Here is a 25503-nt window from a genome sequence, read left to right as displayed (position 1 = left end):
AGGAGCCTTCAGTCAGCACATTCGCTTCTGAGGTCTGATGGGAACAAGTGTGACTACAAGCAACAAAGGGATTCCTCCAGCCACGCTGGAAAACCAGCGTCAGTGACTTCCAGCCCCGTCCCATGGTCTCCTTGAGGTTGGAACTTCTCTTCTTAATTCCTGCTTTCACTGGGCCGTTAATTTCAAACCACATGCTATCTCTTCTGAAAAGTCAATGTTCAGCTTACGCAGAGGGGAGACCTAAGGATTAACATGTCCCTCTACCAAGGAAAAGGAATGTGTTCTCATACTCTCGTTACTCAGTTACCATCCATTGGATGTCTCTTCAGGGATCAGATGGTTTAGATTTTCCAAGATAGCTCCATGGAAAGAAATTTTGATGTTTTCTGTAAAGTCCAGTTATTAACTATATATTAAATGTGGCCATATTTTAGGTTCTTCTAAAAATAAGGAAAACCAGGGGCCACTGAATTGTGTGTTCCGTGTTTGAGACTTGACTAATCACGTTAATTGTATGTTCACATATTTGTTAGGAGCAAAGATGATTAAAGCATGATTCTGCTTTACAAGTGTTCACGCTTAGCAGGGGACAGAAGGCGTGTATACCGACAGCATTAATAGAAGGCAGAGGCAGACAACTGCGCTAAGGAAGAAAATACTGATGGGGGAGTTCAGAGAAGGAGTTTTTGTTGAACTGGAAAGGAGACCAGGGGGTTGAAGGACACCAAAGCTTTGGAATAGTGGAGATAAATTGCAGTGTTGAAGGCCTGTAAAACATAGACGCAGAAATCTGCAAAGGGTAACGGAGTGGAGGGCATGGAAGGGGTATACAATGAGATGAGAGAATGAGAAAGCGATCCGTGAATTTTACACCGGAGAGACTGGACATCACTTAGGAGGTAGTGGGCTGAATCCGAATATTGAGGTAGGGAAGCCTGATCAGAAGAGCTAATGTGATGTCACAAATAGGCTGGAGGTTGGCTGGGGGTGTAGAGAGAACAAGAGGAACGCAAGGAACTTGGAAGGAACCAGTCAGGCCCCTATGTGGGAGGTGGGAATTGTCCACGGAGATCTGTGGCCACGTGGAGAGAGTTCTGGCATCCGACAATGTGTGTGGCAAGGGTCCAGCTAAACACTCTGGCCAGGGAAAAAGGACTCTGGGTGAGTTAGAGCTCACTTCTCAAGCTTTAATATGTACACAGACCACTTGGGGATCTTGTAAAAATGTAGATTCTGAATCTGCAGGTTCAGGTGGGGCCTGAGGTTCTGCGTTTCTAACGAGTTCCCAGGTGAGGCTCAGACTCTTGGTCTGAGGCCCACGTCTTGAGCCGCGAAGAGCTGGAGTAACTCACTTTTGCTAGTTTTAGGAAATGACTTACAAGCGCTCAAAATCTGTGAGAACCCTATTGTTTCAGAGTATGTTTACTTCTTTAAATCTCCTTCTAAATGTGGGAGGAAGCTGGCGTGTGGTTAGATGGCGCGTGGTTTTTAGGTTCTCGCGAGACCCATCCGGACCGTGGCCTTCTTCCCAGGAGGGTGTGTGAACCGCCTCTGTGGCTCTCGAAGTCGCGAAGGAGAGGCTGCTCAGGGGTGAGCATCCCTTCGAGATAATTCAGTGGCTGCCCTACTTTCAGGTAGGAGATCTCTTTATTATTACGGATATATTGTTTCGGATATAAAGGAGGAGAAGTCAAGGAAGGAAAGATAATGGCCCAGAGACAGCAGGGCCTCAAGCTGGATCTGTCTCACTTGGTCTTCCCCAAAGTTGAGGAACCAGGCTCAGTCCAGTTCTGAGAGAACAGACCTCAGCCCCAGTGTTCTGGAGTCCGTCCACAGTCTGGGAGGGAATGGGGTTAACTTCAAGGCACTGTGGGTGGGTCAGCGACCAAAGTGGTGGCGGGAAAGCAGGTAATGTTGCATTTGAGGTTGGCACATGCAGGTAGAGGGCCCCCCATGTCTGGAACTGCTCTTCATGACTCTGAGGGGTGCTGCTGGCTCATTCCCTGTTACCGCACAAGGCCCTTCATTTATGGGGAGACCTGCTTCAGCTTTGTGCCAACCCTCTGACAGCAGAGACCCTCAGCCCTCAAAGAATTAGCTTTGAGCTTCTCCTCATGGAGCCGAAAAGGAGGTGCCTAAGCCAAATTCACTTACGAATATAGGGGAACTCTTTATCTCCCTTATTATCTTAGGGCACGAAGAAGTCCAATGCCTCTTAATAATCAAAGTGGTAGAATTCTCAACCACCATCTACCAACTTGAGCCACATTCACATCCTTATGTTCTCTCCTGGGACAGCATCCTAGTGTGACCTCTGAAGCCAGAGCTCCAGCCAGACCCAGTGGGCCTGGACAAGGCCTGGGCACTGCTCTGTGCAGGAGGGGCTTGAGTTCCCCGCGCACTACCCATGCCCAGTGTTGTTCATGGCCAGAGGGTCATCCTGGGTTTCAGCCCCTGCAGGAGCTGGGGGATCAGTCTCACGGTCACATGGGATTTTTACAGAAGCCCATGGCTTTGCATGGTGTGGCTATGAGACCCTGTTGGACAGGAGCAGCTTCTCAGGGTTGGAGGGGCAGGGACAGCAGATGGCTCCCCTTCGAAGACCAGGGCTCAGTCGCTACTTGGTTGGCTCTCTCACCAGTCATTAATGCACCACTCAGAGGCCCTACTGTATGGGTCCCCATCATAGGTCATCCCTGGACAATCAAGGTCCTGGCATAGACTGGGGTCAGAGGTCACTCAGCTGGTACCCCTCTCCCCTCATAGTGAGTTCCTTTCGGTTGGGGGTTCCTTGCCATCCTTTTCACCCACTGGTTAGAAGTTGGGTCCAAGCAATCACCCGTTACTCTCATCATTGGAGGTGAACACACAGGGCTTCTGGAGTTGAATAGCAAGGGCTGAATCACAGCTCTACCAAATAGTTCACGGCCTATTTACTGAACAGGGGCATGTGCCTTGGGGCCCACGTTCCAGATCCTCCTCTTCCTCAGGCAGGAAGCTTGAGTCTAGGCTTCCTTAGCCACAAAACAGAGATGCTGATGTCCCCTGCCCCTGGGGTTGTGGTAAGAATCGAGGGATACAGTGCTGAGCAGGGGAGCACCTTGCACTGTGTGTGGCACATGGGAAGCACCCAATAAATATTAGCATTGCTATGAAATGATGCTTATTTAATAAGTAAGGAGTTGTGGGTTTTATTAGAAGCAAAGCAGGTCCGTCTGCTGCTTCGTCCCTCATCCCTCTGGGAAGCCACACCACGAGCTCATAAATGCTGAGTGTGGCTTCCACCTGGTGGCCGCATCCCCAGACCTCTCATCAAAAACTTGGAGGAAATGAAAAGGCCTGTAATTTATAAACTGAGGCTTCTCAAGGGGGCAAGGGGTGGGGAGGGGAGGGTCAGAACCCATGCTCTGGGACTTCGTGGGGTCTGTGCACGCCACTCGAAAACAAAGCAGCACTTTGTCCTGTGGCTTGGCTTGGCTTTTGGTCATAATATTTAATTAATTTTGAAATTTCAAGTAACATGAAAGGCAAGTGTGAGATATTTACATCTCTCAAAGAAGGGGGCTTGGGTTTAAAAGGTTGAGAAGCCATCTATAACCTATAAAGCACGGCAAAGCTCCCAGGAATGTTCCAGCTACAGGAAGGAACGGTGCTCTGCTCCTTCTGACTGCTCTGCCAAGTGCCCACCCATCCCCAAGGTGGCCAGGGGCAGACAGCGCCCACGCGGCCTCCCCGTCAGCCTCATTGGAAAAAGCTGGCACATGCACAGGGTGCTTCTGTGTTCTGGACCCTTCTTTTTGCTTTCTAATGCTAATGAGTGAAACTTGAACAAATGTTCGTTAAAACCATTTGAAATACGATGCCCCAATCCTTGGGTTTTCACTATTATTCCAACTACCCATTAGGATGTGGGACATAAATCTTTATTCAGCCTGAGAGGTCCACTTGCCACTCTGGTGAAATGGAACTCTGTCGTGGATCTTTTGTCCTAGTTTTCCAATTTTTTTTACATAAAAGATTTAATAAAAATTTAAAATTCATGAAAGTAAAAAATATTCTTGCAGAAAAGTGTACAAGCCTCAGGCTTAATGAACTGTTACAAAGCACGACCAATCAAGAAACAGAATGTTACCATCCTCCCCTGCCCTTCCCCCTATGCTTGGTCACTAACCTCCCCCAGAATGGTGAACACAACCCTGGCTTCCAACAGCACATAATTATTTTGCTTGTTTTTGAACTTTATGTAAATGGAATCTATAGGACATGCTCTTTGGGGTCTGCCTTTGTTCAAGATTATATTAGGAAGCCCATCATCCATATTGTGGAGAATTGTCATAGATCATTCTCATGCTGAATAGTATCATTGTGTGGTCTGTTGTGATTGGAGCTATCCCCAGTGGAGGTGGCCATGTGTCCCCTAACAGGGCTAGTCCCTGGATGGGCATGTGATTGAGGTGGACCAATTGGGATTTCCCAAACTGGAGGCAGATAGTATCTCTCTTCCTCATGGGAACTAGTCTTTCTGGAGTCAGACCATCTGTGCTTGGTCCTGGCTGTGTCACTGCCTAGCTAAGGTATGTGGTATAAGTTATTTAATGTCTTCATTTCTTCTTTTCTTTTTTTTTTTTTTTTTTAGAATTTATTCATTTATTTGACAGACAGAGATCACAAGTAGGCAGAGAGGCAGGCAGAGAGAGAGGGGAGGGGAAGCAGGTGCTCCCCGCTGAGCAGAGAGCCCAACATGGGGCTTGATCCCAGGACCCTGGGATCATGACCTGAGCTGAAGGCAGAGGCTTTAACCCACTGAGCCACCCAGGCGCTCCTAATGTCTTCATTTTCAATCCTAGTTTCTTCATCTTTAAAAGGGGATAGTATTAATAACAATAACAGCAACAACAACAATAATAGTACCATCAAGAAAATTAAAAGGCAACCTACTGAATGGGAGGAAATATTTGCAAATCATGTATCAGATAAGGGACTAGTATTCAAAGTATATAAAGAGCTCACAACTCAGTAACAGAAAAACAATTTGGTTAATACATGGGCAGAAGATCTGAACAGATATTTTTCCAAAAAAGACATGCAGATGGCCAACGGACACGTGAAAAGATGCTCAACAGCACTCATCATCAGGGAAATGAAAGTCAAAACCACCAAGAGCTGTCGCCTACCACCTGTTTGAATGGCCAGTATCAATAAGAAAAGAAACAACATGTGTTGGTGAGAATGGAGAAAAGGAACCCTCCTGCACTGCTGGTGGCAGTGTAAATTGTGCAGCCACAATGGAAAACCATATGGAAGTTTCTCAAAAAATTAAAAATAGAACTACCACATGATCCAGCAATTCCACTTTGGGGTATTTATTTGAAGAGAACAAAATTACTAACTCAAAAAGATACCTGCACTCCTCTGTTCATAAGATATGGAAGCAACCTGAGGAAAACTTGCCATTTGTGACAACATGGGTGAACCTCGAAGGTATCATGCTAAGTGACATGGGTCAGACAGGTCAAGGCAATGACACCAAACTTTGGGACTAGACACTGGATTCTTCATCATCACATACTCATAAAAGAGCCGGTTCCCTTATGAATGATTTTTTTTCTTTTTTCTTTCTTTTTTTTTAAGAAACGAGTTTTTTTTTTTTTTTAAGATTTTATTTATTTATTTGACAGATCACAAGTAGGCAGAGAGGCAGGCAGAGAGAGAGGAGGAAGCAGGCTCCCCGCTGAGCAGAGAGCCTGATGGGCTCCATCCCAGGACCCTGGGATCATGGGATCATGACCTGAGCCAAAGGCAGAGGCTTTAACCCACTGAGCCACCCAGGCACCCCTCCCTTATGAATGCTTTTGATTAGGCAGTAAAATTGTCAATTCATGACCTGTGAAGGCCTATATTTTTAAATTTCTGTGTGATCAGATGGGGAGTACACATTGGGCGCTTCTTGAGTGTATGGGAGCAGGAGGTCTGTCTCAAGGAAAGGCCCTTGTGCACACACGTAGTGGGCTGAATGAGCTGCTTTGTCCACACAGCACCATATTTACTTGAAGGAGCAAGTGACAGACAGACGTCTGGTGCTTATTCAGACTTGGGTAGCTGGCAGAAATTCTCTTGAGAATGAATTAAGACAGCTTGCCATGTCAAAGAAAATAACTGTCGGTACTTATTGCCAAAGATAAGTTTTGGACTTTCAAATAAAAATTAGAATTTCAGAAGACACAGGAATGCCACCATCAGCAAAACAGTTCCCCATGACTGCAAGGCCCTTCTCATGAGGTGGCCGGAGACACTAATGAAAGGGATTGGGCCAGGCTCTTTCGTGCCTCTCTTTACCTGTGCCACCCCCTCTCCAGGTTGTAACCGTTCTACTCCCAGCATGAGTTTTAACCCACTCATTAGCTCCTTCCCTCCACGTCTCATCGGTTCCTCACCCCCCACACCTAAGGCCACTCCATATTGGGCAACGTTCACTGGGGTGGAGCAGAGCTGGCTTCCGGGACCGCTGCCCTGTGTGCCATAGCCTTACGAAGGCAACACCTGCTGGTTGGTTGGTCCCTTTGTTTAGGGTCCAGGAGGAATTCAGGTTCTAATGGTGGGAGGCTAAGGCCAGGTGACTGTGGGGAGGCGTGTCCCCCGGAGGGCCGGAGAGAACCGTAGGGACAGGCAAACATTGCAGGATGCCTGTGATCACACCCTTGTTTCCGCCTAGAATCCCTCCTGAAAAAAGGAGGTGTCATAAAAGCATTCTCTTCCACTCTTAGGGGAGAAGGTTTATGGTCTAGCAGGTTGTTTTATTTGAAGCCCCAATGAGGAAAGAAACTTAGGGCCTGCCTTAATCTCACATCATTAGTTTAAAGGGGGGAAAAGTCTCTCTCAGCCATCAGTGGGTCATAGGCAAGTGTTTATATTCACTTCTTATTGAGAGCTGATAAAGATCACTCTTTAGCAATTACTCTGAAATACCTTTTAAATTCCTCTTTTAAGGAGCATTTTAAGACATCAGAATCTCTTATATCTCATTCTTTCTTTGCTTTAGAAATTTTTAAACATATTATTACCCATAATATAATTATACATAATATTTAAACATATTATTTGAAAATAGTTTTAGACTCACAAGAAGGTGCAGAAATAGTATGGTGCGCATGTTCCTCTGTACCTGTTCCCCAGGGTCCCGCAGTGATAACACCTTATATCATCAGTCTGCCATCCTCTCCAGGAAACTGTCATTAGTACAGTGCTATCAACCAAACGACACTTCTTACTTATTCTTATTTATTTATACTCCCTCACATTACCCCTTTGTAGATGTTCTTTATTCATCTCTAAAATATGGTTTTTATTTATTTATTTTAAAAAAGATTTTATTTATTTATATGACAGACAGAGATCACAGGTAGGCAGAGAAGCAGGCAGAGAGAGAGGAAGGGAAGCAGGCTCCGCGCTGAGCAGAGAGCCCGATGCGGGGCTCGATCCCAGGACCCTGGGATCATGACCTGAGCTGAAAGCAGAGGCTTATCCCACTGAGCCACCCAGGCACGCCCAGTTTTTATTTTAATGAAACTTATCCTCCATAAAAATATGATCAGAACCACTGGGAGCCAAATAGAGAAGTGAATTGTGTGCAATTTAAGGCTGAAGTCCAGCGTCCAAATGTTGAATTGTGACCTACGTGCTGTGTGATCCTCAACAAGGAGCACCAAGTCTCTGAGCCTGGATTTTATCTCCTGTAAAACGAAGCCACCACCACCCCCTTGTGGAGGTGCCTCGTGGGTTAGACACAAAGTGTCCGAAGAGCCTGATGTCTCTGTCACAGGTGCTCTGTCCCGGCTCAGCATCCCAGGTTGGGTGACCCAGGAAGACGGAGAAGGAGGTCTGCGAGCAGGAAGTTTGCAGGGAATGCTCAAGGGGTCACACTGATGAGCCACCTGGGACACGAGGGGGGACAGAGGGAGAAGTTGCACTACCATGCAGGGCAACACGAGGGGCAGGATGATCCTACAGAGAGCTGGGGTGGCCTGGCCCGTGCACCCCCGCACGGACCGGTCACTGTAGGTGGCTGTTCTTAGGAAGGGGTAACCATGGGCTGCTGGCCTCAGCCAAGGGCAAAGCCTGGGGACAGGCCCAGCTGTGAGCCTTCAAGGGCTAACAGTCACCTCGAAGGGAGCCTTGGCCCAGCTGGGGAGTCTGGACTGTGCCTCATGGCATCTCCTGCTCTATTATTATGGCTCTGAGGATGGCGTTATAAGACTGGGAGACAGTCACAGGTTTTACACACACACACACACACACACACACACACACACACACACACCATTTAGCCACATTCGACCCAGGCATATGTGAATGGCTTGACAACTCCAGAAAAAAAAGCTGTTTTCTTTTTCTGTTTTAGGCCCTTGAATGGGATCTGTTTACATTTTCAGGAAGAACTAATTTGGGAGGGAGAGAAAAGCAATGGATCTTAATCTTTTTTACAGCTGCTAAAGGGAATGTTGTAAAATTCTCTTTGCCTTCCCCGCCAAAGAACCCCATCTTATACCTTCCCGGCCTGGGTGAAGATGACCTTCAAGTAAGTTTTGGAGACAGACTTTTAACGCCTTTTCCAGAAATCCCTCCCAGCCTTCCAAGGACGGGCTGGTGTCGGTGCTGTCACTGTGTCTGTGTGGTACCAGTTGGAAGCCTGGTGCTGAGCGACGGCCTCTGGGGGACACCAAAGGAGAGAGACCGAGTCTCCAGCTAGGGAGATTCCGTGTGGAGCTTTTCCTCTCTCCACAGCCACTCAGAGATAAAATAAATGATGGGATTTTGAAAGCACCAACTTAAGTAACACAATACGGTTCTGAGTACTCGGTGGTTGTGGATTAGGATCCTGATGGTTCTTTTCTAGGCTCCATTAGTGTGCTCTGGGCTGTACACAGTGTAATACTGTGTCCCCTTTTATAAGGGAAAGCACATCTGTTTGGTGAGATACTGTAAGTTTTGGAGTGAAAACCTGAAGTGAGTTTTCTCCATTTGTGAAGTTTCTTTGGAGCGAAGTTCATGGCCAGTTATCCAAGCAATGTTTTTAAATGAAGACACAGCTCATTGCACACAATAATAGTGAAATGGTAACATGAAAAATTTTCCTCACTCAAGGGGATTTTTCTGGCAGAAAACTTAATAAGCATTTTTTTTTTTTTTTGTCTTTCTCTAACATCCATGCTGGGTATCTTGGGTGAAGTGTCTCCACCAGCACACTGTAGAGACTGATCTAGAAAATTTCACGTCTCTGGTAAGAGTCCAAGTCCTCACACTCTGCAGAGTTGGGAAGAGCTACGCCCAGCCCTGCTGGTCATTGTCCTCCACTACTCTCTCTCTTTCTCTCTGCCTTTTACAGCTCTCTCTCTTTCTGCCTCTTTCCAAACCAGGGGTTTACAGACAGCTGTGGCCTACTCAGCCACAGGTAGGAGGAGGAAGAAGAGAGGAAGGCAGGTCAATGGCCTGGAGGGCACCAGAAGGAAGCTCTGCCTAGGAGAGCCCCTGTGAGATCAGGTGATGTGAAGGTCCATCACCCCAGGGGACTCACATGGCCAACATCACCTCTCTTCTGGCTCAAGGGAAAGGTCTAGTGGGCAGGAGCCAGATTCCCCACTGGTGGCTCACAGGGCCTTGCATAGATATCATTAGAGATTGACAAGGGTTGGACACTGATGAGCCTTTTCTGTGACTCCTTATTAGTGGGACCAGAAAGTGAAGATAGGAATGAATCAGCGCTGATGGGCTCCACAAACTTGTCATGTTCAGAGACAGCTGCGTTTGGATAGTTAGATCCGAGATCTGGGTTCCTTCCTGGAAACTCAGCGGGCAATGGTTCTCTTAAGTCAGCCTGTGGTGAACTCATCTAATGGACGGTCTGGGAGCTGGAGGAGGCCAGGGCTCAGATCCCCTCCTAGCTCCACGAGCCCAGAGAAGTGGTCAAACCACCTGAAGACACAGTTTTCTCTGCAGTGAAATGGGTTGATCCTGCACTGCCTGTCCTAGGCTTGTCTTATAGGTCAGATGAGCTCATGTCTGTAAAGTGCAAGCTCACCCAAGAGCTTAACAAGTGATGGCCATGGTCATCACGACTAGGAGAATGATGTGCTATGTCACCAGATCAAGATACCTCAGCAGCAAAGGGGGCATAAAAATAAGTGGGATGTTAACTTTCTGAGAAGTTTACTTACTCACCAACAGATTGGTTTCTTACATAGATGGACCTACAGAATGGTTCTATTCAGGGACTCTTCTCAAATATAAAGTTCTTTTGAACAAATGAAAGAACATAAATCCTTTACATTAAAGCAAATTTGATCTGGATGTTAAAAAGTTTTCAGCAGAATCATTATTCTTAATACATATTTATGTAGTTTAATCCATTTCTTCGCTTAAGTGTCATGGTGTTTTTTTTTGGTAGAATGTATTTTTAAAAGCTTTATTTATTTAGATGGCTCCCTCGAGCAGCAGGGAGGGGCAGAGAGAGAGGGAGAGAGAATCTCAAGCAGACTCTGCACTGAGCACAAGCCCAATGGGGTCTCGATCCCATGACTGTGAGGTCATGACCTGAGCTGAAATCAAGAGTTGGACGCACAATGGGCTGAACCACCCAGGCGTCCCTGCAGAATGTATTTTTAAATAGTTTTGTTATTTTTAACTTTTTGTACAAAATTGTCTGCATTGGGGGCTTAAGAAATTTGAAATTGCTGATACTTAACATTGACTTCTCTATAGATCATAATATATTTAACTGAGAAAATATTCTCCTTACAGGGGCAAAAGCTATCCTGCTCAACGAAGGCTATTCTCAGTTCTAATTTTTTTAAATATTGAAACGTGTAAATAATTTGGTCCAGATGTTTGCTCAGGTAATTTTGACCTTCATTCAGAGTTCCTATTTTTGACAAATATTTTTACAATACAACTTGTTGAATAAATTGTCTCTATGTATGATTCTTTTGAATGGTTCACCAAATTTAGATGATTCAAAATTATAGACCTTCTCAATTACATTCTATTCTGGGATAGAATTTAAATTTATCCAAATAAAAATAGGAGCTCCATCAAAATCTTCTTCTCACAGGTTGAGATCATCTAGGGCACAATTACAGAATTTCAAAATACTTCATTAGAGCATGATTGTGCCCTATTCCCCCCACTTTTGTGAGGTACATTTCAACGTCTTCCTGTTTGTGGACTGGCTTCATGGGCTTGTGACTTGTGCAATCACCCAGAACCCAGGACTTAAATGGGCTCCACACTTGGCTGACTCTTCTGCTGTTTCCATCCTAAAATTCTTAATTTTTTAACAAGCATTTTCATTTTGTATCAGGTCTTGCAAATTATGTAACTGTCCTGCTTGTTTGTCTTGGTTTTCAATAATTGCAAATTTCCAAAAATTTCAGGCTCAAAAGCTGAATTTAAAAAAGTAGAAGAAGGAAGAAGAAGAGGGACACCTAGGTGTCTCAGTCAGTTAAGCATCTGCCTTTGGCTCAGGTCATGGTCCCAGGGTCCTGGGATCGAGTCCTGCATCGGGCTCCCTGCTCAGCAGGGTGCTTGCTTCTCCCTCTACTTGTCCCTCGCTCTGCCTGCTATTCGCCCTGCTTGTGCTCTCTCTCTCCAAAAAATAAATAAATAAAATCTTTTAAAAAAAGAAAGAAAGAAATTCCAAAATTACTCAGTACTTTGAAGACTTCCAAATGATTTTGGCCAAAATACAACCCGAAGTTGTAAGACACTTAGGATGATTTTAAGAAAATCATTTATCGTAAAGACTCAGATATTCTGAGTCATTTAATAGGCAAGAAGGAGAATTCTATGATCCAGTTACGTGTGTGGGTGTGTAAAGTTTGACAACTCAGCTTCCATTTCCCTTTACAGACCCCCACAGCTCGTTTGAACAAAAGCACTAATTATACATGTTCCACTACCCAGTCCAAGTACATTTCTGCTCCACAAGTTCTTATATTAGTAAGAATACTGTTTCTACCAGGATTCTGTAGCCATCAAAATACACCACCTCAAAAACCAAGTTTCTTTTCAATGATGAAAATTTCAAAAAAGATTTTATTTGTTTGAGAGAGAGAGAGAGAGCATAAGCAGGGGGAGGAGTAGAGGAAGAGGGAGAAGCAGGTTTCCCACCAAACAGGGGAGCCCCATATGGGGCTCGATCCCAGGACCGTAGATCATGACCTGAGCTGAAGGAAGATGCTTAATGACTGAGCCACCCAGGTGTCCCACCCTGAATTAGTTTTTTTTAAAAAAGGAACCATTATTAAAATTAAGAGGTTTCTTTGTTTGAAGTTACTGAAGCCCCTTATAGAAAGCTAGAGTCATTTCTCTATTGATGTAGCGCTCCTTCTGCTAAAGGTGACTAAGCAGCCGCTAATACTGCATTGTGCAGTTAGGCACATGAAACACTGGCACTGAAAGTGGAGGAGTGGAGGAGTAGAGAGAGAGGGAGAAGCAGGTTCCTCACCAAACAGGGGAGCCTGATATGGGGCTCCCCATAAGCGAGGAAGTCAGTTCAGAGGAGTGGTCACTGCATCTGAATAAAAGCTCAGCTGCACGGAGTGTAGGAAGACACACCTGTACACCTGCTTAGTGCGAGATGGCGATCTTTGTGCCCTGTCTATGTATCCAACTCACTTTCGAAGTAAAAGCTGATATTTCTTCAGCAAAATCATGTTTGCTGGTTTTCATGATGCTGTCGCCACAGTAGAATCAAGAGGTGAGTGATTTATGCCAGTTATTCATTTATCTACGACTTTAATATTTAATATTTAATTTTTCCCTAAACGTGTGCTTTGATATTTCCAAACTGATTGCCGCCCCAAGAGTCTATTGTGAAAGAAAAAGATCTTATCCAACAGGGTGATAAATAATATTTGTAGATACACCGACACAACGACTGTAAGCAAGAGTATTCACAAGGCAGTCTGTGCTCTGTGTGGGGGCTGCTCAGTTTCTGTTTCCTGCCCGTGTCTCCTTTACCCCTACCCTGGGCTTTCCCACATTTCCCACCGCTCCTGTGGATGTGTGCACCTCCTGGCCCCCCAGCAGGGACAAGGAACGGGCAGCGGGCAGTGGATCACTCACCACCACCCAGTCGCTAGGAACTGGTGGCTGGCCATGCTGTCCTTCAAAGGTGGTGCGAGTTGCACCTTCTCAGGAAATGGTTAGGGAAAGAGAAAAGGGTGTTGCTGGTCCTCTTTACCAGAAGAAAAAGTGATATCTCAGGATATTGCCCTTGTGTCTCAACAGTAGTGTTCAAGACCGGTAGAGGCTGGGAATGCCAAGTGCAGGACTAAGCCCATCCAGTGTGTTTGATTCCAGTATTATTAATAAGGTGTTTTAAAACAAAGCATCTGATAGGTGTTAAACTGCCTGGCATTGTCCCAGAAACACCTGGACAGATAGCCACCCTGATCACCCTCGATTGCTTTGGTTGTCCTGTGACTTCCTGATGAAACATAATATTACACGAATCTTATCAACAACTTCTACATCTCATTCCATTTAAGCATGTGAAGAAAAGAGTGAAATTGGTATAGTCTAGAACAGGACGGTGTAAAGCAACAAGATGAATGTCAACTCAGGGGGCCCATTTGGATACCACAACTTACCTCTCCTGGAAGCCAGATCCCAGAGACCATTTCTGATCATTTCCTTACTGGTCTGGAGCTATTTTTAGCTAAAGCAGGCTGTATTCTTGAGGAGAAGGGGAAAGCTAGGTAATTTATCTTACTCTTGCTTCATAAGCGTGGGGCCTACGAACGATTGGTTGGGTCTGTAACATTGAAGTCCCCTTTTAACTGTGCCCTAAGTGAAGTGTCAGGAAATCACTACCTTTTTTGGGGCATGGGGCTGGTGTTAGAAGTCCAACATTGTATGGGGGACCAGCTACATACAGGTTGTGTAAACTTTATTGTCAGAGGGCTTCATCACCTGTGAAATGGCCCTCACAGCAAGGACTGCCAACACATCTGGGTCAGAGCAGCTGGGAACAATTTTCAGTTGGAAAAATAACCTATGTGGAAAAGCAGCATAGACTTTCATCATATACTGGCTGGTTGTAAACTAAGGCCATGTCAGGGAGAAATTCCAAAGGCTTGTTTTTCTATTCAGTTACAGTCAGATATTTCTGGGGCACACAAGGTGCACATTTCCCAGGCGACAGGTCATTACAATAAAATGAACTGGGTCACCTTATTACCTTTCTTGAGTTCTTTGCTAGTGAATTTTGGGAAACAGATGCTGAATGTTTAACAAAATTGCATGTACAGCTTTGTTAGGGCTTTTCCACAGGGACCTGATCTACATGAGGTGCCCATGGAGAAAACATATCAAGGTAAACAAGGATGATCTAACACAGGTTAAAATTGTATTTTTTGAAAGATTTATTTGTTTATCTCAGGGAAAGAGAGAGAAAGAGCACGGGTGTGTGCCCACAGTGGGGAAGGATGAGAGAATCCCAAGCAGACTCCGTGCTGAGCGTGGAGCCTGAGGTGGGGCTTGATCTCAGGATGCTGAGATCATGACCCAAGTCAAAACCAAGAGTCAGACACTTAACTGACTGCACCACCCAAGTGCCCCCAAATTGCTATTTTTTTAATGTCAAATAATGCCTCGTGAACTTAGGTGACCAGATGACTGATAATGGGGACGTTCAGAGAGAAGAAACAGCAAAGAGGGTTTTTAAACCAGGAGGGATATTTTAAATTTGGAATTGCTTATGTTTTAAGCACAAGATATCCTGCTCTCTTCCTGGTTTAGAAAGTAAAAAGCATGAGTGAACCAGAAAAGACCTCAAATAGCCAAAGAAATATTGAAAAAGAAAGCCAAAGTTGGTGGCATCACAATTCCAGACTTCAAGCTCTATTACAAAGCTGTCATCATCAAGACAGTATGGTACTGGCACAAAAACAGACACATAGATCAATGGAACAGAATAGAAAGCCCAGAAATAGACCCTCAACTCTACAGTCAACTAATCTTCGACAAAGCAGGAAAGAATGTCCAATGGAAAAAAGACAGCTTCTTCAATAAATGGTGCTGGGAAAATTGGACAGCCACATGCAGAAAAATGAAATTGGACCATTTCCTTACACCACACACAAAAATAGACTCAAAATGGATGAAGGACCTCAATGTGAGAAAGGAATCCATCAAAATCCTTGAGGAGAACACAGGCAGCAACCTCTTTGACCTCAGCCGCAGCAACATCTTCCTAGGAACATCACCCAAGGCAAGGGAAGCAAGGGCAAAAATGAACGATTGGGACTTCATCAAGATCAAAAGCTTTTGCACATCAAAGGAAACAGTCAACAAAACCAAAAGACAGCTGACAGAATGGGAGAAGATATTTGCAAATGACAGATAAAGGGCTAGTATCCAAAATCTATAAAGAGCTTAGCAAACTCAACACCCAAAGAACAAATAATCCAATCAAGAAATGGGCAGAGGACATGAACAGACATTTCTGCAAAGAAGACATCCAGATGGCCAACAGACACATGAAAAAGTGTTCCACATCACTCGGCATCAGGGAAATACAAATCAAAACCACAATGAGATATCACCTCACACCAGTCAGAATGGCTAAAATTAACAAGTCAGGAAATGACAGATGCTGGTGAGGATGTGGAGAAAGGGGAACCCTCCTACACCGTTAGTGGGAATGCAAGCTGGTGCAGCCACTCTGGAAAACAGCATGGAGATTCCTCAAAAAGTTGAAAATAGAGCTACCTTACGACCCAGCTATTGCACTACTGGGTATTTACCCTAAAGATACAAATATAGTGATCCGAAGCGGCACGTGCACCCGAATGTTTATAGCAGCAATGTCCACAATAGTCAAACTATGGAAAGAACCTAGATGTCCATCAACAGATGAATGGATAAAGAAGATGTGGTATATATACAATGGAATACTATGCAACCATCAAAAGAAATGAAATCTTGCCATTTTCGAGGACATGGATGGAACTACAGGGTATTATGCTTAGCGAAATAAGTCAATCAGAGAAAGACAACTATCATATGATCTCCCAGATATGAGGAAGTGGAGATGCAATGTTGGGGGTTTGGGAGGTAGGAAAAGAATAAATGAAACAAGATGGGATCATGAGGGAGACAAACCATAGGAGACTCTTAATGTCACAAAACCAACAGGGTTGCTGGGAGGAGGCGGGTAGGGAGAGAGGGGTGGGGTTATGGACATTGGTGAGGGTATGTGTTATTGTGAGTACTGTGAAGTGTGTAAACCTGGTGATTCACAGACCTGTACTCCTGGGGCTAATAATACATTATATGTTTATAAAAAATTGAAAAATTTTTAAAAAAGCATGAGTGTGCTTCACTCTACAGAGTGTTTAAGAAATAGAACTACACCTAGGGTGCCTGGGTGGCTCAGTCATTAAGCGTCTGCCTTCTGCTCATGATCCCAGGGTCCTAGGATCAAGCCCTGTGTCTGGCTCTCTGCTCGGCAGGAAGCCTGTTTCTCCCTCTCCCACTCCCCCTGCTTGTGTTCCCTCTCTCGCTGTCTCCCTCTGTCAAATAAATAAATAAAATCTTTAAAAAATGTAAAAAAAGAAAGAAAGAAATAGAACTACACCTGATATTTATAAACTCTACGTAGACTTGCATCTTGTCAAAGACTTTCTCTTTGCCCAAAAGACAGGATAAAATGTTAGTTTCCTACACTTTCATTTGTCATTGTTATTCCACTATTCTTTAAATATTTCGTGATTTCTAATTTCATTAAATTTGTTACTGTAGGGAAATATAATGTTGCCCATTTTAATCATTTTCAAGTGTACAATACAGTGGCATTACGTTTATATACAATTTTGTGTAACCATCTCGACTGTTTCCAGAGCTTATTTTTTTTATTTTTTATTTCTTAAGCTTTACCAGGATAGAATGCTTAAGAATTAAGAGGGAAAAATACATGACTTTGCTTTAAAGTGAGATCAAGAAGCAATTGTTTGCCATCTTCCTTCCTGGGAAAGGAGACTGACAGTTCCTGAGGCAGCTCTTGGTAAGTATATCCGTATCTGTCAACATGTTGTGCTTACCCCTGTTTTGAACTCTGCTTTTATTCTAGGATGGTTGTAAACCAGGGAAAATCTACAAAAATCTGTAAGTGCTCTGAAAAGAAATTCCAAGCCTATATGGCTGGCATGGGAGCCGAGGGGGAACTTTATTATGTTCTTATTGGGAAGAACCAAAAGTCATTCAAGCCCCATAAGGGTTGGATGTGACAGTGCATGTCAGCTACCTAGGGGGACAGAGTGGAGTTGAGTTGCTGGACTTCTGCCATTCAGATTGTGTATGGATGTTATTTAAAATGGAGATGCTTATATAATGAAATCTCGGAATATAAATGTAATGTAATGTAAAATTCTTTTACATTAAAGAAAATCAATAAAGTAAAAGTAACTTTAGACTTTCCATCTCCCCGAAGCCCATGATCTTCAGATCTAGGCACTCTCCTGCTTCCAGGACGTTTATCTCTCCTTAATGTCCCATATTAATGTCCACACAGATTCCCTTGTCAGCTCTAGCCTACCTTCAGGCAGGAGCAAAGCTCTGTTGAAGTCCTATTTGAAATATTTATGGTCTCTTCTGGAACCTGTCTCTTCTGTTTGGAAATCACAGTTGCAGAAGACTCAGAAGTGAAAGGTTTAATTGTAAATGTCCCCGTGAAGAGAAACATGGAAGTGGGACTATCAGTTTAACTTAACAATTTATTCCATGGGTCAAATAGGGATATCCATCATGATATTTATACATGACAGAAATATGGCAAAATAGCGCATCTGTGAAATCACTATGGTTACTATGTAAGCGTTGCTTTTATTATTCTCTATACTTTTCTGAGCATACTGTGACCAAAATGAATAAATGCAATTTCTGGAGTTGACAAAGCAGGAGAGATCATCTTTCTGCTGTAGGCAAAAGCTACTTTGCCTACTCTGTTAATTTGGAATTGACTGGCCTTCCTAGAATAAAGTTGCTTTCCAACTCCCAAGCAGTCTTCTCTGTACATCTTTTGACGCAGATGGAATCGTGGCACCCAGCCCACAGGCTCATCTCATGACATTGGTCCATGGGGGTACGACAGCCTTTTCACTACAGTGAAAGAACATTTTCAATAAGTACTCAAGATTGGGCCACATTGGCCGTTTTGGAAACTGTGATGAGTGAGTTCAGAAAATAAATTGTTCTGATTCTTTCGAGCTTTTAGGCTTTGAACAAAATAATGAATAACCCTTAGTAATTAAATGCCTTGTTTGTTTTTGGTTCTTTTGAATGCAGTCAAGGGAAGGAATGGAAAGGAAAGAAGTGCTCAGGAGGCCCCCAAAAGGACTTTGGCACTCACCAATGCAGCCAGACGATGAATAACACAGTGGGGGTGCATGGCTAAGTAGGTCCTATTTTTGTGTTGTTCAATAACACTAGGAAACATGCTTTAGTTCAAAGCTTTATTTCTCTTCAAGTGTCTCCAATCAGCATCACATAGCCTTTGGTAATGCTAGAGTGATTTCAGTGTACCAAGTGTCTTTGAGTAGTTGTCTGAAGGAATAAAGCTAAGGAGAGAAGAGGGCAGACAGAGGGCATCTGACCACAAAGACTGGGAGTTTCATTGGTTTGTGGGAGAATTCCTTGGCTAGTACCTCTGGGAAGTGGGATGATTTATAGCAAAGATTCCCAGGCATACATGCTCTTACTAACAAAGAGGTCTTTGCGACGTGGTCTTGGTGAGGGTGCATTTAGCTGCAAGTAACCACAGACCCAGCTGAGGGTGGCTTAAGCCCTGAGGGGATTCATGCTCTTGCACAACAAGTCCTAAAGTAGGCACACTCCACCCAGCCCACGCAGACTGCTGGCTCCTCTTCTCACTGGCTTTCGTATTTCTCCTTCTCTCTGTGTATCCTGAGACTCACGTCCCTTCACAACAGCGTCTTGTGGCATGTTTAGCCCATCCTTGGGGTCCTAATTAGGGTGTCCCAGAAATTGACTCCTCGGTGAGGAGGTGCTGAGAGCAGTGCCACTGAGGACAGTTGAGACTGAAACGCCCAAGAGGAGCGATACAAGTGAGAGAGAGATGTGTATTGTGAACAGGGCCCCTCCAGTTCTTAGAAGGACACATCTACCTGCAGTCACTGTTTTCTGACTTCCGAGATAAGGCAGCCAGCAAATCGAGTGAAACCAACTCTGTGCTCCATAGACTACTGTTGGCACAATGCCTTGAGGACAAAACGTCTTTTCAGAAGTGGTTGTGAATGAAAGAGGCTACTCTAGGTAGAAATGTACATTTTGCATGTTAACACGATAATATTGCCTTATATTTGTGTGATATAAGCACCATGAGGGCCTGGATTTTGTAGTACTTACTACTGGACTAGCAGTGCCTCAACCAATAAACAGCATATAGAAGGTTCCCAAATATTTGCCTAAAGATTGAGTAATGATAATGGCATTTTAATTTGGTAGTTAAGAGGCACCTGGTTAAAAAAAAAAAAAAATGGGAGGGAGAGAAAGATCTGGGTTTACCACCAGCCCTGTGGAATCCTTTCTGTTGAAGTTAGTTTTTTTGTTTTTGTTTTTTTCTGTAAAATGGGGCTAATAGAAAAGTGTTTTGTCAGGTTGTGGTGAAGATATAAAGAGTTAATACATGTAAAGTGCTTAGAACTGTAGTTCTCAGAAAGTGCTATTTATTATCATTACTACTGCTACTAAGTTCTGAATTTTTCAGTTGGTTTATTGGTAAAATGGGAATAATAAAAAGGTTATCCCGTTTTGAGGATTAAATAAGACAGTGTCTGTTCCTTCCTCATGGTGTCAGGTATGGTGTTAGAAACAGGGTAAGGAGGGATGCCTGGGTGGCTCAGTGGGTTAAGCCACTGCCTTTGGCTCAGGTCATGATCCCAGGGTTATGGGATTGAGTCCCGCATCGGGCTCCTTGCTGCCTCTGCCTGCCTCTCTGCCTGCTTGTGTGTACTCGCTTGTTCTCTCTCTCTCTCTGGCAAATAAATAAAATCTTTAATAAAAAACAAAAAGAAACAGGGTAAGGATATCTGAATAAACTATGACCTGTCGTTAATTCTAATGTATCAATATTGGTTCAGTAGTAGTGACAAATGTATCATACAAATGTAAGATGTTAACAATAAGAGAAACCGGGAGCCAGGTATACCAGAACTCTCTATGCTATTTGGCACCTGTTCTAGAAATCTTAATACTATTATAACATTTAAAGGTTAATAGAAATAAAATAACCAGGCTAGGAGGACAACAATAACAACACAACAAAGGTGCAAAGAAGAAAAAAGAAAAAAAAATGGGACAGATCAAAAACAAAGAGCAGGTGATGTATTTCACCCAACCTTATAGGTAATTATGTCAGTTGATGGTCTAAATACTCCAGTTAAAAGCCAGATATTGTCAGATCAGTTTTCAAAAAAGAGCACGTTCTAGTGTATGTGGTATATATAAGCACTTTAAATAAAGATGTAAACAGGTAAGAAAAAAAAAAAAAGATAACAACACATATGCCAAACAGTAAACAAGAGAAAGTTGGTGTATATATAATAAAATAAGATAAAGTCAAGTTCATCACAAGGAATATTGCCAGGGATAAAGAAGAATGTTTCACAATAATGAAGAGGTCAATTTATTAAGAGCACATGGCAATCTTTAACATGTACGTACCTAATAATAGACAAAAGAGAAAAGATGAAAAGAGAAACTGATAAAACTGAAAGAAAAATAGAGAACTGAACAGTTTTCATCAAAGATTTCAACCCTTCTCTCTCAACAATTTTTAGAAAAAGTAGCAAAAAGGAAATCAGTAAGAATATAAAAGATAAGTGAAGATAGGACTAGAAAAAAGCTATCAACATTCCTCCCCAAAACAACAGAATCAACAAAGTTCATGTCCTATAAATAACACATAGATGGTTGCCACTTTTTTTTTTTTTAAGATTTTATTTATTTATTTGACAGACAGAGATCACAAGTAGGCAGAGAGGCAGGCAGAGAGAGAGGAGGAAGCAGGCTCCCTGCTGAGCAGAGAGCCCGATGCTGACACTGGGATCATGACCTGAGCAGAAGGCAGGGGCTTTAACCCACTGAGCCACCCAGGCACCCCTGGTCGCCACTTTTTAAGTCCAGTCTACACATCTCAACCTTTAGCTAAAATGCATAGTCTCTATGTTTGATGTAATTTCTGATAGGTTGGGTTTATGAATAATCTTGCTTTGTTTTCTACTTATCTCACATATTCTTTGTTTCTTCTTTTTTACCTTCTCTTACACCTATTTATTATTATTTTATTATTTATTGTAAGTAGGCTTCACACACAGCATAGAGCCCAGTATGGGGCTTAAACTCATGACCCTGAGATTAAGACCTGAGCTGAGATCCAGAGCCAGATACTTAACCCACGAAGCCACCCAGGTGTCCCTGATTATTATTTTTATATTCCTTTTATCTCCTGTACTAGATCTTAACAATGCCTGTATTTTTTTGAATGGTGGTTCTAGTGTCTTCAATATGCAACTTTAATATATCATTGTCTACATTGTATAAATATTATAGCACTTCATGGACAAAGTAATAACCTTAAGACACTTTAATTCCATTTTACCCCTTCATTCCTTGGCACTATTTTGTTATATGTTTTACTTCTACACATGTTACAAAACCCCACAATACTTGCTATTATTTTTATCTAAACCTCCAAATATCTTTTAAAAATTTAAAAGGTGAAAAATTTTCCTCTCTATTTACTGACATATTTACTTTTTCCAGTGCTTTTCATTCCTTCCTGTAGATTCAGGCTATTGGGCATAATTTCCCTTTAATTCACAAAAGTCTCTAGAGACTGTAGTGATGTAAACAAAATGGCCCATTATTATACTGCAGATCTGCTGGTAACACATCTTCTCAGATCTGTTTGTTTGCAAATGTCCTTATTTCTTCCTTATTTTAAAGTATCTTTTCAATGGAGGTAGAAGTCTAGGTTGATATTTGGTTTTTTTTGTTGTTATTGTTTAGCATGAATGGTGGTATTCCAATGTTTTCCAGATTCTACTATTTCTTTTCTTTAAAAAAAAAAAAAAGATTTATTTATTTATTTGAGAGAGAGAGAGAGAGCGCACACATGTGAGAGCAGGGGGAGGGGGGGGAGGGGGAGAGAATCTCCAGCAGACTCTGTTCTGAGGATAGAACCCAATGCAGGGCTTGATCCCATGGCTCTGAGATCATGAGCTGAGCAGAAATCAAGAGTCAGAGACTTAACCAACTAAGCCACTCAGGTCCCCTTTAATATTTTTAATTTCTCTGTACTTTTTGTTAGATCATTTATATTGACTTGTCTTCAAATTCTCCAATACTTTCTTTTTTCTTGGTCCAGTATTCTCAGGAATTTAGTTCATTTACCTTTCTTTGTGTCCACAGCTCTTCACTGTTCACTAGCTTTAAAGAATTAAAGACACAGATAGAGATGTAGATATAGATATAAATTTTCCTTTGGCCAGAGCAACAGTCTTTCATAATTGTCTACATTTTGGTAGGAACTAGAACCTGCAGCGGTTCTTGAATAATCTTAAATCGTCCAGGGAACTTGTTAAAAATTCATATTCCTAAGAAATGTCATCGGACACCAGACAATATCTAGGGTACTAAAAATTGTCCAAATGGTTCTGATCAGGAGTCCCCAGGTGGTCTTTGAAAAACACTTATTTGTTAAAAGCCTGAAGTCAAAATAAGTAGTTGGCAGTTGGAAAATGCAAATCGGCCTCAACTGAGATCTAAGTAACTATCAGAAACCCGTCAGATTGCTTTACTAAACACAAATTTAAATACAAAATAACATAATTTAAACAAATGGGCACATGTGGAATCAGACACAGCCTAAAATGGCCAAAAGCCAGGTAGTTACTCCATTTCAGAAGGTATTAATTTCATGTTGGGCTGTGGCTCTTCAGTAAGCCATCAGGAGACATACTTAGACAACTCGGGGAAGCAGGAACATCTTCATAGATAAGTTTGTTTGTGTCTGTGTTCTGGCACAGCTCTCCAGGATCTCTAGAGAGGAATATAAATGAATGAAAACACCTGATTGACTCTGCCCTGAACCATCCTAAGACTTCGAGCCCTGGAACAAATACCAAGAGCCAGAGTCATTAACTGTGTCATTATGTGGCTAATTTTTAAACAAACATACCAGAAACTATACATTCAATGAGTGCTGTCTATCAAATGTTCAACAGGTATAATGCAAAAAGACAAGTTGAGTATCAATTCCACATCATTGGTTGGGTGCCGTGAAGAGCTGGATCCAGCTCAGCAGGAAAGAGTGGTTTCATCGACTGTCGAGATTGCCCTAAGCACGATGGGAGACAGTGGGAACTCACATGTTATACGTCTATATCTACCTTCCTGGTTTAATGGTAAGATCCCTGGAGTTGGGGTTTGAAGAGCTGAACTCGAATCTTGGTTCTGCCATTTACCAGCTGTGAGATCTTTGAAAACACATTCGATAAATCTCAATTTCTTTAATTTAATGACAATTCATCTTGGGCCTTGAACTTTTGAGGGTCATACTCTTGTCTTCCTGTCTCTATGAGGAGAGGAGTCACAGGCACAAAAGGATATACCCTCTTGAGTCTACTTTGGTAGGAAGAAATCTAGGATGGTACACTAGATTCCTATCTTCCTCTCTCCTTGAATGGAAAAAGACCTATTAATATGATGGATGTCATTCATGTGATTAGGTTATATTATAGGGCAAAGGTGAAGGGCTTGGGAGATGTAATTATAGCTTCTAATAGTTGGTTATAAGTCAATTAAGAGACTGTCCTGGGTGGTTCTGACCTAATCAGGCAAAATCCCTTAAAAGGAGGCCCGAACCCTTGCTAAGAAGAAAAATTCTCTTACTAGCCTTGGAAAAGCAAGATGCCACAGGTTCTATAGCCCCAAGGGACTGAATTCTGCCAATAACCAATGAACTTGGTTAAGGACCCGGAGCCTCAGGTGAGACCCCAGGTCTGGTTGGCATCTTGAGATGAGATCCTGAGCAGAAGACCAAGCTAAGCCATGCATGGACTCTTGGCTCCTGGAAACTACCAAATAATAAATATGTGCTTGTTGTAAGCTATTACATTTATGGTGATTTGAGGTGACAGCATAGAACACTGGCTCACCCATGTTCATCTTCTGGCTGGTGGTACAGAACATATGGTCTGTTACTACTGGTCCATGGTAAGATAAATACAGAAAGTAAGGGCCAATGTTCCATACTTTCTATGGCAATTCAATACTACTTGAACATTTTAATTGTATTTTACAAAAGTATTAGTCCACAGTAGAGTGGACATTTAAAAACAACAACAACAACAACTGGAAGTAGTTCTTCACCAGAGAAGCACAGTTTCTAGTTCATGATCCAGGTAACTGGAACCCTAAATTCCCCTGCACAAATTGTGTCAAGCTGCTTTCAGAGCCTGCCCAGTCCTCTTTCTCTGGTCTGCCTATCCAGGGACATGCAGTGTTGCTGCTGAGCTAATCCTAGGCCTGAGTGTGGCCAAGGGGCAGCTCTTTATAAGGGAGGGAGGCTGGAGGGAATCATGGGTCAGAGTGTCTACAGGTGAATGTGAGCCCTTGAACATGCAGGTGAGGAGATAGGAAGAGACGGGGGAGGGAGGGTATAACCAGAGGTCAGGGGCTATGGATAGTTTTCTACACAATCTTTCACAGTTCCCTGATGAACCATGGGCAATCCATATTTCGAAATTCAAATATGGCTTTCTTGTCATTGTGAAGGTCTGTTGATCAAGGTAGAAAGTAAGAACATATTTTACTTAATGTTGTGTTATTTTGATTTGTATTTTTAAACATTCTAGACACAGGCTCTGTGGGCTTCCATTTGTACTCTTCACCAGCCTTGCAGAGGCTGAGTGAGTCTGGTGTGTGATCATTACTTATGGGTCACTTCCAAGTTCTTTTTCCAGTGCCTGCAAACCTAGAACCCTGATTTGCTAAAATGCAAAGTGAAAGATATTGTTTATTTTGTCTCTAGTGAAGTGCTTTCTGCACTGATTAACTTTTTACCCCTCTTTTCCTTAAGAGTATGAAGTGGGTTATCCTGGATGCAAAATATGCAGCAGGAGCCAGGGGATCCAGCACTTTTCTTGAACATTATTTCAGATCCTCAGCAGAAGACACACACTGTAAGAAAATATGCATTTGTCACAGTGTGGTAGGCTAAATAATGGCCCCCAAAGATATTGGGTCCTAATCCCTGGAACTATGACTGTTATCTTACATTCCAAAGAGATTGTCCAAAGAGATTGTACAGATATGATTAAGTTAAGGACTTTGAAATGGGGAGATATCTTGGATTATCTGGGTGGCCCTTCAATGCAATCACAAGTGTCCTTATAAGAGGGAAGCAAAGGGAGATTTGACTCT

The 25503-nt window shown here is 42.9% G+C and overlaps 1 long non-coding RNA gene across 4 annotated transcripts; it reads left to right on the top strand.

Moving 5' to 3' along the window:
* The first annotated feature begins 1032 nt into the window (after window positions 1-1032).
* LOC309872012 lies at window positions 1033-23557 on the top strand. Of its 4 annotated transcripts, XR_014315615.1 has the most exons (6): window positions 1033-1161; window positions 1493-1634; window positions 16930-17062; window positions 18086-18227; window positions 18343-18451; window positions 23304-23557. It is a non-coding gene; the product is annotated as an uncharacterized lncRNA (long non-coding RNA). The 4 variants fall into 4 exon arrangements; XR_014315613.1 differs by lacking the exon at window positions 1493-1634; XR_014315614.1 differs by lacking the exon at window positions 1493-1634 and having other exon boundaries at window positions 18060-18227.
* Window positions 23558-25503: the final 1946 nt, after the last annotated feature.

The sequence above is a fragment of the Mustela nivalis genome (genome assembly GCF_964662115.1).
Source record: "Mustela nivalis genome assembly, chromosome: 8".
Lineage (NCBI taxonomy): Eukaryota > Metazoa > Chordata > Mammalia > Carnivora > Mustelidae > Mustela > Mustela nivalis.
The sequence above is the reverse complement of the archived record's forward strand: the minus strand, read 5'-3'. Positions and strand labels throughout refer to the sequence as shown.